Below are 14,819 nucleotides of genomic sequence, written 5' to 3'. Positions count from 1 at the left end.
TCATATTTTCAAAAGAATCAACCAATGAATATATGAACACCTATGGTAAAAAGCAAATTTAGAAATTAAATATTTTTCTAATTGTAGTGGTGGATTTAAAATTGACTCCTTAATCACTTCTGACTATAGGTCCAAAAGAGCTGTGAGTTGACATTTAAGTGACTTGGTACATGTCAATGTCTAGATTTTGTAAAGTATGTGTGTATTGTCTTTCATAATCAAAAATAAATGTAACACACCCCTTTCAAAAATGTGCATGCTGAGAATCAACACATCTAAATAGGGGTTGTCTAAATTCACTATATACTTGTGTAGGGCATTTTACAGTACAGGAAAATACTGTCATTTACATTTGTGCATAATACATAAGCCCTCTAAAATGACCTTTGACTATGGGTACTTAAGTTTAGGTACCTTAGGGCTCCTTTTACTAAGCGGCAGTAAGTCCAATGCAGGCTTACCACTTGCTATACAGGAAGTACCACTGGACTACTGCAGCAGCCCAGCGGTAGATCTCACCCCTAGCATGTCGTAATTTCCGGTGCTATAAAAATGTATTTATTTTTTTAGCCCGAGTGTAGCCGGCAGTAATCGGGCAGAACAACACACTGCCCGGTTACTGCCAGGTTATCACAGGAGCTTTTACTGCCACCTCAATAGGTGGCAGTAAGGGCTCCCACCCAAAATGGCCACGCAGCAATTGCTTTACTTGCCACGTGGCCATTTTCTGTAGGAAAGCGAGACTTCACTTTTATCAGCTGCGGTAAAAGGGGGCTTCAGCGTGCATGTAAAACATGCACCAATGGCAGCACCGACCCATATTTGCCGCAGCTTAGTAAAAGGGGCCTTCAGTTAGGTGGCTAATGTCATAATTTAGCACTGAATATGTAAATTCAGTGTCCTGCTCTGGACCTGCCCATTTTTTAGGCTCTTACAGTTAAACACTGAACACGGAGAAGCTTTAAAGAGTCAGATCATTTGAACATTGTACTTTAAGGAGTCTACTCACTAAATTCTGCACTATTTAGTGGCTATATAACAATACTAAAATATGTCTTAGCCATTTTGAAACAAATGTTAATTACACTAGCAACAAAAATGCAGGGAAGAAGGATAGGAGAGAAGATTACGGTGTTTTGTCTGCTTCAGCAGAAGATGGTAGAGCAAGCTAGGAGGATGTAAGGGGAAAAGAGGAACCAAAAGAAGACAGTAAAGAATGAGGGGATCTTTTACTAAAGCTTAGTTCGAGTCAGTGGCGTAGGAAGGGGGTGCGGTGGGATGGTCCGCCCCGGGTTTCACGCCGCTGGGGGGGTGTCGGATCGGCCCTCCCGCCCGCCCCTCGCTTCTAAACTAGGTAAGATCACGCTCCGGGGGAGGGTCCGCTGTGCTGCACCCGGGGGGGGGGGGGGGTGCGCAGTGGCGACCCGCCCCGGGTGTCAGCCGCCCTCGCTATGACACTGGTTCGAGTTATCTGCAGCAGGGCCCATAGGAATAAAATGGGCCCTGCTGCAGATAACTCAAGCTAAGCTTTAGTTAAAAGACCCCCTGAGAGAGGTGGGAGGGAGGGGGGAAGAAGGATAAGAGGAAATCAATCACACATTTTTAAAGCTCAGCCAACGTTACTTTACCTTGCCAAGATGGACGTAGTCAGCAGGTGGTTCTTCAACTAAGAGGTAATTTAATAAAGCTTTTTTCTACATTTAAAACCTGTTTCATATATGGAAAGTGCTCCCGCAAAATGATGTGATCACCAAGCTTATAAGAGAAGTCCATAAAGGCACCCGTGATAAGACTATTGTATTTTGTACTCTGCTCTGTACATCTTTTTGATTGTAAAAGCAGTCCATAAATGATGTAGATAAATTAAATCAAATTATAAAGGCCTCACAGGTGCCTCATGTGCCTTTATACAGTGAATTCTCAGGGAAATGCTAATGCTCAAATTTATACCTGCTTTGAAAGGGGATAATTTATAGAGCTTTTTCATGTATAAAGCCTATTTTACATGGAAATGAAGCCTCTATAAAATCGCACAGCTGCACACATGCATAAAATTAAGCACACCGAGAAATGTGCAATACAAGATCATATTTTAGAAAGTGCATGTGTGCAAGCCTGTTTCCTTTATGAAACAGGATTAAAATAATGCACCTTTGTGGGCTTCTCACATATAGCATTCTGTTATAAAATCATCCCCAAAAGGTGTAGATCTGTTGGAATCTACACATGTACTTTCATGTTTTAAAGATTAGGCAACTCACCCCCATTCTGCCCAAACAATTCCCCCAGGAGCATCTACAATATAAGCAGATCACGTAAAAGTAGCACTTTTTTGTGTCCCTATTTTTCATTGTGTGTGCACTTAAAATTTGTATACAAATCTTTTTCTGTATGTAAAACAGGCTTTACATGTGGAAACATTTATCTAATGCTATTTATGAACCACCTTTATGAAGAAATTCATCAAAGCCGTGCAGCTTGACATAAAACTTACAATGTTGTTAGCAACATTACACTAGTCAAAATGACTAAATAAAAGCATAAACACAATGAGGTAAACTTGGAGACAGGCAGACTGAATCCTAAAAAGAGGAATAACATGATATAGGGGCTCATTTTCAAAATAGCAAAACATCCAAAAAGCAACACAAAGTGGCCAAAACATCCAAATCACTATTTTCAAGACATGTAGTTCATTTGCAGTGCATCCAGATCACAAGGGGGTATATCAGGGGCATGTTGAGGGTGGGATTTGGGTGTTCCCAAAACTTGGGGGGGGGGGGGTCTATTTACGAAGCAGTGCTAGCAGCTATTCATACGTTAGTGCTGACATGACCCATTCAAAGTGAATAGGCTGTGTCGGCACTAGTGCATGGACAGCCGCTAGTACTGCTTAGTAAACCGGAGTGTTGGACATTTTTCTGCCGTAATGGAGCAAAGCCAGAACACCCAGGGCTAAAAGTTAGATGTTTTGGTCTAGATCTGTTTCAATCACAAATAAGTCACTAAAAGGTGCCATAAACAACCAGATGACCACTGGAGGGATTAATGCATGACTATTCCTTATTCCCCCAGTGGTCACTGACCCCCTCCCTCCCACCCACCCACCAGAGATATGAAAGAAACAGTACATACCAGGCTCTATGGCAGCATCAGATGTTATGCCAGTCCTATTAGAGCAGCAATCGGGTCCCTGGAGTAACCTAGTGATCAGTGCAGTGCACTATGGAGAAGGGGACCCAGGCTCATGATCCACTCTAACTGTTACACTTGTGGAGTAAAGTGTGAGCCCTCCAAAATGTTAGTCTGATCGTGAGCCCTTGTACCTAGGCCGCGGCCTAGAAAGGACTTTGGCCAAGGCCTAGGGTAGACCAAACAGGCGCTATACAGTAACACGGGCCATGAAGTCCCACACACTCAAGGAAATCAGCAAGCACCACCAGAAAAGGGAAATAAACCACACTTGCAGGCCGCAAGGCCGAACTGGAACCAAATCATACACTAGGGAAGGGGAAAGAACAATGATTGATCCCAGGATGGACTGGGGCTCAGGCAGCACATAAAACGCCAGGAAGTGACACAAAGGGAAGGACTTCAGACCAAACTGGCAGATACAGACAACAACCAGAGGAATAGAATACAACAAAGGCTACGTGGAGGGGCATAATCGACCAGAAACGCCTATCTCCATGGGCGTTAATCTCCGAGAACGGGTCCGTGAAGGGGCGGAGTGAACCGTATTTTAAAAAAAAAATAGACGCCCATGCTTTATTCGCCAAGGTGTGAGCTGGGCGTTTTTGCTTTTCACCGATAATGGAAAATGAAATCGCCCAGCTCAAAAACGAATAAATGCAAGGCATTTGTTCGTGGGAGGGGCCAGGATTCATAGTGCACTGGTCCCCCTCACATGCCAGGACACCAACCGGGCACCCTAGGGGGCACTTTTACAAAAACAAAAAAAAAGGTAAAAGAGCTCCCAGGTGCATAGCACCCTTCCCTTGGGTGTTGAGCCCCCCAAATCCCCCTCAAAACCCACTGCCCACAAGTCTACACCAGTACTATAGCCCTAAGCGGTGAAGGGGGGCACCTACATGTGGGTACAGGGGGTTTGGGGGGGTTGGACGACTAGTAGCATTAAGCAGCACAATTGTAACAGGTAGGGGGGGGATGGGCCTGGGTCCACCTGCCTGACGTCCACTGCACCCCCTAACAACTGTTCCAGGGACCTGCATACTGCTGCTTGGGAGGAAGGTATGACATTTGAGGGTGAAAGTAAAAAGTTGTGAAACATCATTTGTTGTGGTGGGAGGGGGTTAGTGACCACTGGGGGAGTCAGGGGAGGTCATCCCCGACTCCCTCTGGGGGTCATCTGGTCATTTAGGGCACTTTTTGGGGCCTTATTCGTCAAAAAACAGGGTCCAGGAAAAGTGCCCTAAATTCTAGCTACAAACGCATCCATTATCGGCGAAGGGCGCCCATCTCTGTTCGGGTGATAACCACGCCCCAGTTCCGCCTTCACCACGCCTCCGACACTCCCCCGTCAACTTTGTCCGCATCCGCGACGGAGTGCAGTTGAAAGCGTCCAAAGTTCGGCTTTCGATTATGCCGCTTTATTTGTTTTTGTGAGAAGAACGCCCATCTCCCGATTTAGGTCGGAACTTGGGCGTTATTCTCGTTCGATTATAAGCTGGATAGTAACCTAGGTAGTGGAAGGCAGTGCCCACAGGGGAAAAGGGAAAAGCGTGGACAGAGCAGGACACTATAGACTCACAAAACCTAAAAGACTGAAGCTCCACAGAAATGGCCGAACAGGAAAAGAGAGACTGAAGAAAAAGGGCTGCTAGCATCCACCAGGCAGAGGAGAGTCAGGACCCCCAGAGCCAAAACAAACACAGCAGGCCAAGGGCAAGAGCAGACGGAAAGAAAAGGCAGCTTCTAACTAACTAAACAAGGAAAGGAAGACAGAGCTCCCCAAAGTCAAATAACAAACACAGGGCACCCAGGGGAAAAGCAGAACAGAGGGAAGGACTACCTTCAAATACACAAACAAGAAAAGGGTCAGAGCCCACAGGAAAATAACAAACAAGCAAAAGCAGACTACAGAGAAAGACTACTTTCAAGTATAAGGACAGGAAAGAAACAGGGCTCACAAGAGTACAGAAACGGTTAAAGCAGACACCAGAGAAAGGCTGCCTAAAAGAGACAGGGCCCACAAAAGACAAATACCAAGCACTGCACAGAAAGGGTTAAAGCAGAGTAGAGGGAAACTAAACAAGCAAAGCAGGAACAAGTTTACCAGGGACAAACCAACACCACAGCCAGGCAGGAAGAAATGAGGCAGAGGAGAGACAACAGACCCAGCTGCACAGCAGTGAAGCAATCAAGGAAACACTGGTTACAACCAGTACACACACAGACCACAAACAAAGAAAAGAGCAAGGAAACTCCAAGAATACACACTGTACTACGAGCACAGACTAAGCAAGAAACCAGAGCTCAGCTGAAAGGAAATAACACTAGAGCATCTGCTGTAGAGCGAGGTAAGTTTAAATAAGGTCTGACTTCTGACATCTGCTGCTTCAGACGTCAGCTCAGTCCCTGACAGGCCAATCAGAAGCGAGTCCCAGTCATTCCCCTGCCTATCTCAGTAGAATCATAACACAAAACTCACCAAAAACCTACTGTACCTACATGTAGGTGACACCTGCAGCCATAAGGGTTACTGTAGTGGTGTACAGTTGAGTACAGTACATTTTTGGTGGGCTCACCATTCAATATAAAGGTGTAATGGCGAGAAGTGTACCTGGGATCTTTTATGTGAAGTTTATTGTAATGCCACTGCTCTGTTGGGATGTATGTGGTGCCAGTCTACTAAGAATCCCCCCCCCCCCCCCCTTTGGATGTCCCAGTGGCTTGTTTTTGTGTGTTTTCCCCTTGGGTGATTTTTTTTTTTTAATGGTCACAAAAGTAAAATACACTGAGCACAAAACATCTAGGGAATAGCCATTTTTGAAACAAAAAGAGATTTTTCTGGTTCAAAAATGGCCATGTTCACCACTTGATTTTTGGTCATTTTCATCAAAATGTCCAAAATCGGATTTAGACGTCATATCGAAAATGCCCCTTCCTGTATCAGAAATATACACATAGAAACAGTACAATAGAATAATCATATAAAATAATTGTGATAGCTGTCAGCAGGGTACTAATGATACACTATCCTGCTTATAATCCAACGAGAAAAACGCCCAAGTTCCGACCTAAATCAGGAGATGGACGTTTATTTCACAAAAACGAATAAAGCGGTATAATCGAAAGCCGATTTTGGACGTTTTCAACTGCACTCCGTCGCGGATGCGGACAAAGTTGATGGGGGCGTGTCAGAGGTGTGGCGAAGGCGGAACTGGGGCGTGGTTATCTGCCGAACAGAGATGGGCGCATTTCACCGATAATGGGAAAAAAGTATGCGTTTTTAGCTAGAATTTAGGACACTTTTCCTGGACCCTGTTTTTTTCATGAATAAGGCCCCAAAAAGTGCCCTAAATGACCAGATGACCACTGGAGGGAATCGGGGATGACCTCCCCTGACTCCCCCAGTGGTCACTAACCCCCTCCCACCACAAAAAATGAAGTTTCACAACTTTTTATTTTCACCCTCAAATGTCATACCCAGCTCCCTGACAGCAGTATGCAGGTCACTGGAGCAGTTGTTAGGGGGTGCAGTGGACTTCAGGCAGGTGGACCCAGGCCCATCCCCCCTACCTGTTACAATTGTGCTGCTTAATGCTTATTAGTCGTCCAACCCCCCCAAACCCACTGTACCCACATGTAGGTGCCCCCCTTCACCCCTTAGGGCTATAGTAATGGTGTAGACTTGTGGGCAGTGGGTTTTGAGGGGGATTTGGGGGGCTCAACACACAAGGGAAGGGTGCTATGCACCTGGGAGCTCTTTTACCTTTTTTTTTGTTTTTGTAAAAGTGCCCCCTAGGGTGCCCGGTTGGTGTCCTGGCATGTGAGGGGGACCAGTGCACTACGAATCCTGGCCCCTCCCACGAACAAATGCCTTGGATTTATTCGTTTTTGAGTTGGCGCTTTCATTTTCCATTATCGCTGAAAAACAAAAACGCCCAGCTCACACATTGTTGAATAAAACATGGACGTCTATTTTTTTCGAAAATACGGTTCGGTCCGCCCCTTCACGGACCTGTTCTCGGAGATAAACGCCCATGGAGATAGACGTTTTTGTTCAATTATGCCCCTCCATGATAGGCAACATACAGAAACATTCATATAACACAGACATGATTCTTACGATGTCAGCAAAATACCAAAGAAACCACTTAATAGCAACATATTAGAACATTCATATAGCATAGATATAATAAATACAACGTCAGCACAATATAAATACTTCTCCTTAATCCATCTCATTATACCAAGCTGAGGGAAAAGGGCCCTGTGCTGGTGGCAGGAGCCATTTTTTCCCGCACATTAGCGCCCTTTTTACTGCAGCAAGTAAAATGACCCCAGGCACACATGGCCATGCGGTAAGATAACTCTTCCCGAATGGCCATGCAACGGGGAGCCCTTACTGACACCCACTGAGGTGGTGATAAGGGCTCCCGCGCTAACCTGGTGGTAACTGGGCAGGGTGCGGTGATGCCCGATTACCGCTGGGTTATCGTGCGCAAGCCATTTCTTGTGGTTTTTTTCCCCCTGGAAATGGCATGCACTCAGGGTGGGACTACCACCAGCAGCTGTATTGGGCTGGCAATAGTCCTGAAAGAGCGAGCGATAAGCCCGCGTTGAGCCCTTTAATATTTTAATGATTTCAGACCATCAGAGGCTGTAGCTCCATATAGACTTCAAAGAGCTTCAACAGGCTATACACCATAGTCTAAGTGGGGCTACATCTGATGGTCCAAAATCATTAAAATAGTTTAGTACTGTGAGGTGGATTAAGGGGAAGTGTTAACATTTACTACCTCAGGAAGAAGGAAATAGTGAATTATAGTGCTAAGGTGGGCTTTGCACAATATAAATGACACACACTTTAATAGATACACATTAAACTCTTAAAGTATTACATGAGAACTTAAGTATTGAAGAGTCAGACCTAGTGGGATATCAAAAAAGATCTAGTCCTTCTTGCTCATAAGCAGATTTTTCCAAGTCTTTATGGCTGCAAAATATTGATGGACTTATCTTCTAGGAGCTTGTCTAAACCCCTTTTTAAACCTACCTAGCTACAGTGGCATACCAAGGGGGGCGGTGGGGGCGGTCCGCCCTGGGTGCACGCCGCGGCGCGTGCCTGCTCTGAGTTCCCTGACTTTACGCGTTCGCTGCAGCTCCCTCTGCCCTGGATCAGGTTACTTCCTGTTCCGGGTCAGAGCAAGGGAGCTGCAGCGAACGCGCAAAGTCAGGGAACTCTGAGCAGGCGCGCGCTGCAGCACCCCCCCCAGTGGCGTGTACCCGGGGGGGGTCTGCGCTGCATCGGGGGGTGGGTGCTGCACCCGGGGGGGGTCTGCGCTACATCGGGGGGGTGCTGCACCCAGGGGGGTCCGCGCTGCATCGGGGGGGGGGGGGTTCTGCACCCGGGAGCGGGGCGCCGCCCCGGGTGTCTGCCCCCCTAGGAACGCCACTGCCTAGCTATGCTAAATGTTTTCACTACTTCCTCTGGCAACAAATTCCAGAGTTCACATTAGCACTGAGTAAAAACATATTTTTTTCTGATTTGTAAAGCATGTGCTTACACAAGCGCTGGCCCCCTTTTGCCACAGCTTGGTAAAAGGGGCCCTGATTTCTTGACTTGTTGGTGCTGGTATAGTATGGTAGGTTTCTAAGTGTCTGTTTGCAAGGTTTTATTAGTGTCTGGTAGTACAGGAAGTTTGTTGCTATCACTGATTTGACACTCCTCAAGTAGTAGATTGCCTTGGGCCGCCCCTAGGTATATTCTATAACAACGTGCATAGATTTTAGAAACGCCCACAACCCACCCATACCACCTGCTTAACCATGCCCACTTTTCAATTATGCAACTTAGAATTTACCGGCACCATGTTTCAGAGTACGCTTAGCAAGTAGTGTGCGTAAATTGTAATCAATGGCAATTAGTGATGATTAGCTTGTTAACTAATTAAGTTATGCACATTGTTATGGAATACGCTTCGATTTCCAAGCAGAAATCTCAGCGCAATATATAGAATCCCATGGATAGTGGAATTTATTTTGTATGACCAATCCCTTTCAAATATTAATCTAAGTTTTAGGTTTATATAATAGTAGGATATCACAATATCAGGACACCAAAAATCTAGGCACCTGCACTTACACCAGCCACAGACCTCATATAACTGTGGACACTTAAATGCAGCAAGGGTGTACATAAGTTACAGTATTGTGTAGATGGCATGGGTAAGTGGCAGCACCACCCATGCCCCTCCCCATCATTTACCCATGTGAATGCCCTCTTTGCTTTTACATGCTATGGATTAGATTTTGTAAATGGCGCCCAAATTTGGGTGCTGAAAAAAATGAGTGCTATTCTATAAACAGTAAGTTTGGCACTGTTTATAGAATAGTGTGTAGTACCAGGATCCAGGTCCAATATTGGGCATGTGGATTTACACCAACTGAAACTTGGTGTAAATCTTTGCTTGTAAATTAGGCATGGATTCACCAAATTCTATAATACTGCGCACATCTTTAGTATATGCCCCTTACCTGCCCACGACCCTACCATGGTCATGTCCCATTTTCAGTTGTGCGCTAAAAGATTTACACGTGCATCATTACAGATTAGCGCTTAGCAAGATGCACACTTAAATCCAAATTGTTGCCAATTAATACCAATAACTGATTTTTAATGCCCAATTATTGGTGCTAATTAGATTATTACTTAATTAAATTGCACATGCAAATTGGGGATCAAGAGAGAGTAGAAGGAGACACGACTCACAAGCAGGGAGAACTCAAGATGAGGCTCTTTATTAGGCCTTCTTTGGGTAGCAATGAAGATCAAGAGAGAGTAGAAGACACAACTCTCAAGCAGGGGAAATTCAAATTGAAGCTCTTTATTAGGCGCCAAAACTGAAGACCTGACGCTGGCCAGAGTTTCAACAGGACACCGCCTGCCTCGGGGGTTACAGGACTTGGAGACATCAATTGTGTGTGTATGGTACCTATAAAATAAGTGTATTCTTCTCAAAATGCCACACAGCCAAAACTGGGTGGAAAACCACCAGAAATCAACTACGTTCCAAAATATTGTCATCACAAAGATGTCACAGTTTTGGTGCCTAATAAAGAGCTTCAATTTGAATTTCCCCTGCTTGAGAGTTGTGTCTTCTACTCTCTCTTGATCTTCATTGCTACCCAAAGAAGGCATCATCCTGTTCCATTGTGGACTCTGCACGCAAATTGGGCACATGCCCAAATTTGCTTGTGCAACTTTGAACACCATATAGAAAATCTACTCACCCATACAGAATAGTGCTTAACTGTTTGCTGTCACTTACGTGCTTAAGTGTACATGTACCCATGAGCATGCAGGTGTTCTATACATTCATTTGTGCAAGTAACGCAGAAATGCAGGTATCCATTTATAGAATTATTGTCCATATCTCTATGTGTTTGTCCTTATGTATATGTTCTGAAATACCAACATACACCTGTAAGTGCCAACACTTAGGGGCCCTTTTACTAAGCTATGTAGGTGCCTAAGTGCGCCCAACGCATGCCAAATTGGAATTACTGCCCGGTCACCATGTGGCTACACGCATCTGAAAAATATTTTTTATTTTCTGACACGCGGCAGCTACGCGCGTCAAGTGAAATTTGATGCGCGTAGACCATTATCGCCCGATTACTGCGTGAGACCTTACCGCTAGGTCAATGGTTTGCGGTAAGGTCTCAGACCCAAAATGGACATGCGGGAATTTTCATTTTGCCACAAGTCCATTTTTGGCAAAAAAAAAGGCATTTTTTGTAGGTGCACTAAAAAATAATTCTGCACGTGCCCAAAATACGCATCTACACTACCGCAGGCCATTTTTCAGCGCACCTAAGTAAAAGGACCCCTTTAGACATGTATGTTGCTAAACATACCTCTCCATTCATGCATGCATTTTAGAAAAGGTTCATCAAGAGGTCTTTTTTCTAAAATATTAGCAGACATTGGCATCTCTTATTTCTATGTTCTATTTAAAATATGAATAGCACTTACACAAAATATTGGCATATACATATGTATGTGCACACCCACATATGTATATGCTGTTATTTTAATGATATGCTCATATAATCATTAATCAAATGTTAGCAAATACTTTATAGAATAATTCCCTCTCATGACCCACTATATACTACCTTCTTTTTATCTATGTAAAAGGCAACTAAGAATTTCAAAATTATCCTCTCTCTCTTAAATGAACTCATCTTTCAAGATGCAAGAATCCATTTACTTTACATGCTAATTCAATTCTAAATGTTCCCTAGATGCTTGTTCTATCAGGAAGAAAAACTGCAAGGCCTGACGAGCTAAAGAAATACAATGTAATATGTTCAGAAGCAAACACAGCCTGAGCTCGTTTACCAAGATATTTTAGCTAAACTTGATCATAAAAGTAGCAGTTTTTGCTTTATCCTTCTTGTAACCTGAAAACATTCTTCATTATTATAGAATTTGCATATTATGCAGCACCTTGCTTTGGACAATTATTTATGTCTTCCTAAATCATCCCATGTATTTATTGTTTATATATTTATTTTGGTTCTTATATCCCACATAATCTGAATACTAATTATTTAGCTCTATGTGGCTTTCAACAGTTAAGTAAAAGCAGATACAAATATTGATAACGAGATCAATCCGTTAAAGCAACTTAACTAGAGTTTATAGGCTTTTACAGAAATACTTGACTTTGATAGATGACATACTTATTTCAGGAATTTTTCAAAAAGAGAAGAATTTTTTGGAATATTAAATAGTTAGAAATTTGTTTAATTTCATCTGGTAAATCATTCCACCATTTAGTGCCTATGTGAGAGAAATACTTGCATAATATAGACTTGAAATTGATGTTTTTATAGTTAGGATAATGAAGTATAAGGTATTTTCTAGATTTTACAGACGTATTTCGTGCTGGTAAATCAATCAAATCCAACATGTATTCAGGTGCCAAACCATGTATTATTCTGAAAATGAATGTGCAGGTTTGAAGATTATTCTAGTTTTGATTTTTGTCAAATTTTGAAGCTCTCAACACAAGTCTCACGGCTATGATTAATGTAGTTTGCTAGGTAATATGCATTGCAGTAATCCAGTTGTGATAGGACCAATGCTTGCACAATTGGACGGTGTTACTAACCTTGACCATGTTTTCTCTTTTAAAGATAAATTGAAAGAGAATTCAGGCACCAGTCTTCAGTTTTGTTTGCTTTGTATTTTCTTTCAGTTCAATATTTTGGTTGTGTATTAGAACCCCAAGGAACAAAGCAATCAGACGATGACAGAAAGCAGAGTATATAAGGTCTGATATTCAAAAAAGACTGAGCACCTCATTAGAAGATCTTAAATTAGGAATTATACTTCAGAGCCAATAGGCCCCACTGTATAAAAATGAAACAAAAATTTGGGGGTTGGCCATCTCTAATCTCAACCTGGATGTCCCATTTCCTGCATTGAGGGCCTAGAAAAATAAGGATGTAAACATATTGGACCCATTTCTATATATGGTACCTGAATGAGCCCTTACGCATGCCTAAACCTAATTGTGGGAGTTTATACCAAGTAGAACCTGGTATAAATACGGACATCAAAGATAAGTGTGATGCAGGGGTATTCTGTTACCACACATATAATTTTTTGTAATGCCCATGATCTGTCCCATTCCATGCCCATGGACAAGCCCACTTCTTGGCTGCATGCCTTAGTTTTTATGTGCACCACTTTATATAATATGCCTAGCAAGTTGTGTGTATAAATTCTAATTAAAGCCAATTAGTATCAAATAATTGCCTGTTAAGTGGCAATTATCGGTGCTGATTGGCTTGTTAAGTAATTAATTTCAATTTTGGTCACATTATATAGAATCTGTGAGATTAGTGGCATAGTAATCAGCATGGGCTACCATTAAAGATGTATTTTATCACTAATTTGTGCTATTTTTGCACAGATCCCATTCTATGCAATGAGAATTAGTTACTATTAACTGGGGTTAACAGTAAAATAACTCCTCCTAATGGTAGCCTGTGTTGTAAACTTTCCTCCTCAGTGGATTCCTTAAGACACATCACAGAGAAGCTATACTACAGGTAAATGCATGCACATCAAATTAAGTAGCACACAAACATCTCTACACCTCTCCAAGTTGTATTTCTGCTGCTTCAAGTGAATCATGATGTCCTCATATATACCACTTAGACTGGAAAATGGAAAGTCTGGGAAAATCCTCTCAATCCCATCCCTCCAACCAGGCTTAAAAGGTTCATTTGGTCTGATCCCACAACCTCTATTTGATGACGGAAGAGAAAGATCTGTACGGTCCATCCAGTCTGCCCAACAAGATAATAATTCATTACATATGGTATGTGATACTTCAAATATATACCTAGTCTTGATTTGTCTGTGCAGTTTTCAGGGCATAGATTGTACAAGTCTGCCCAGCACTGTCCTTGTTTTAAAATTTCTGAAGTTAACGTTGAAGCCTCTGAAAAGCTGCACTCCAGCCCATCCAAATCTATTCAGTCACAATCAGGGTACAGACTATAGAAGTCTGACCAGTACTGGCCTTGTTATCCAACTTCTAAAGCTGAATCTGTCCAGCCACGATCAGAGCACAGACCATAGAAGTTTGTCCAGTACAGGTTTTGCTTCATAATCTCTGCTAAGCTTCTGGGGAGAAGCCAGCTGTAAATTGTGGGAGCCAGATTTAGGCTCTTAGGTAGAAAGCTGTAATCCAGAACCTTCAGGGTAGCTTTTTCAGAAGTACTCCCTATTTCACGTGCAGGACCCAAGAGGCAGGCAGAGCTCCAAAGTCTCAATGTATGGATGAGACAATGGTGCAGGGAGGATGGATATAGTTTTGTTAGAAACTGGGCAACATTCTGGCAAAGGGGGATCCTATTCTAAAAAGATAAACTCCACCTTAACTGAGGTGGAACCAAGCTGCCGGCATTAACATTTAAAATGGAGATAGAACAGCTTTTAAATTAGAAACTATTTTTCATCTGATGGCAAACTCTGAATATATTCAAGAACTGACGCAAGAATGTCAAATGTATGGAAACTCTTCAGTTTTAAGGCTAGACAGACTATCAATCCAGTGGACTGTCACACCAATGTAAAATTTTCCATTTGATGTCCAACAGTCTGTTGTAATAGAGATATACTGTATGTCTGTTCACCAAGAATTGCAACTAGCTTCAGCTTCATCTCCGCTTCAAAGTGACTGAACTCATCACTGTTCTGTGTGGCTGGAGAGTAATAACCAGTTCAACAAGCACAGGCAACTCTACTGTTCTTATATAGGCTGTATTCTCTGAATACCAAAATTTAAGATGAGATGATCCACTGTTTGTGTGACGAGGTTTGCAATTGCAAAATCCTGTTCCAAGTTTTGCTGTTTCATTTGGTTTACTGAGGAATCATCATTTAGATCTCTCTGCCACTTTTACTCTTTACTTTTAACTTGGTAAAAGTAGCAAAACTTGGTAAAAATATTGCTTCAGTAAAATTAAAAGTAACACATTTTTCCTGTACTTCTTTACAAGTAACAAAACTTTTACTTAAATACAGTAACTAGTTACATTTATTTAGT

General features: G+C 42.7%; 1 protein-coding gene across 1 annotated transcript in view; it reads right to left on the bottom strand.

Moving 5' to 3' along the window:
• The window catches only part of LOC115463266 (contactin-associated protein-like 4), a 1,024,538-nt gene that overhangs the window by 201,067 nt on the left and 808,652 nt on the right, over positions 1–14,819 (bottom strand).

This window comes from Microcaecilia unicolor, chromosome 2, assembly GCF_901765095.1.
Source record: "Microcaecilia unicolor chromosome 2, aMicUni1.1, whole genome shotgun sequence".
In the NCBI taxonomy this organism is placed as follows: Eukaryota; Metazoa; Chordata; class Amphibia; order Gymnophiona; family Siphonopidae; genus Microcaecilia; species Microcaecilia unicolor.
The sequence above is the reverse complement of the archived record's forward strand: the minus strand, read 5'-3'. Positions and strand labels throughout refer to the sequence as shown.